This window comes from Lotus japonicus, chromosome 5, assembly GCF_012489685.1.
Source record: "Lotus japonicus ecotype B-129 chromosome 5, LjGifu_v1.2".
NCBI classification, from domain to species: domain Eukaryota; kingdom Viridiplantae; phylum Streptophyta; class Magnoliopsida; order Fabales; family Fabaceae; genus Lotus; species Lotus japonicus.
Window position 1 is genome coordinate 3,062,403 of NC_080045.1, and position 1,615 is coordinate 3,064,017.

Here is a 1,615-nt window from a genome sequence, read left to right on the forward strand (position 1 = left end):
AATCTTATATATAGGAAGTTTATGTCACTATTGAGTGGCTTGCTTTCACTATTGAGTGGCTTGCTTTCTAGTACGAGACACCAAGCTAAAGGTCAAAACTTAGTGAAGGTGTTTCAAGAGAAGTAGTGATCTCGGTTCAGTCTGTTCTCTAACTCTCATTAGCCCTATAAGTAAGTTGGCCTACTTACACATAGGCTTGTCTTTCTAAAGTAGTTTTTTTATCATGAAACAAATCTTTAAATAGACTATCAAGTTATATCAGACTTTCAAGAAGATCTGACTAGCATGGAAATAACTTATGACAGGAAAGTATGAAGGAGGTCTGAAAGAGCTAGAGAGGTGAACCGGGGTCGTTGGGGAAGAAAGGGGAAAAGAGCCCGAGCTACTGGTCTTATCGCTTATAGCTTTGGTAATAAGTCGCGATCGGGCTCAAAACTTAAATTTTTTCAGGAGATCATACTAATTTATGCAGAGACTAGTCTAACCCAATCTATATCTATCACTTTGGTCTTCGAACTCCATGAGTGGGAATAACCATATTCAATCTTTAAATGCCTTGTTTTCAAAAAAAAAAAAAAAAAAAAACTTGACCTCTGAACAACTATGATAAGGAGGTTGATTTAACCCATGAATACTTTGGTCTCAACAAAATTGAGCATCCTACTCCATTGTAGAGTATCATTTTATTGTTACAAGTATATCATTTTATTGATTGTATTGCTAATTGCTAATCTATAAAGGGTTTCGCCTACGGTGGGACAGTTTTGAAACTGGCCCACCGTGGGCCAATTTATTTTTCACCGTTTGATACAAACTTTTTAATATTAACGGTTCAGATTAATTAACAATAAATAAATATATTTATTAAGTATATATTACTTTACTAAATCACCCTTCCTTCATTCATCTTTATATTCTTCACCTCACCATCATGAACAAACTCAGAAAATTGGACAAACAATCTCATTTAATGAAAGAATTCAATAATAGAAACAAAAAATCAAAAGAACTCAACATACAACCAAATTACCCACAAAAAAAATTACCCAGAAAATCATCACTTCATCAAATCTTCCTCATCCCTCAGACCCTCACCCACTGTAACCCCCACCTCAAGGACCCAACCCCTTTTCCATCAAAAACCCAGATCCGAACCCAATGCCGGTGAAGAAGGGTCGCCGTCAAGGAGAGAGTGGAGAAACGAGATCGGTGGAGGGAGAGAGGAGCAATGATGTCTTTGCGATGGCTCTCCTTGGCGACTCAGCAAATTGTGATAATTTTCTCTTTCCAATCACGTGGCCTGCATTTTCCGATTCGTTTTCTGTACGTGTGCTAAGTGAGTCAATTGTATGTATGCTAACGAGATTTGAGAATAAAAGCCAGTGCTCTTTCCTGTACGTGATGGTGTTACAAACTTACAATGATGTTGCAAGGATGATGACAGAGGAGCTCCATCTGGGATCTGGAGATAGTAGTGGCATAAAAAGGAAATTGGAAAAAAAAGGGTATTATTGTAGTTGAAAGTAATATTTTTTTTGGACCACCGTGGTCCAAAATTAAAGAGGACCCACCGTAAGCGCAGCCTATAAAGTCTTTTTTTTTTTGTCAAAAGGCC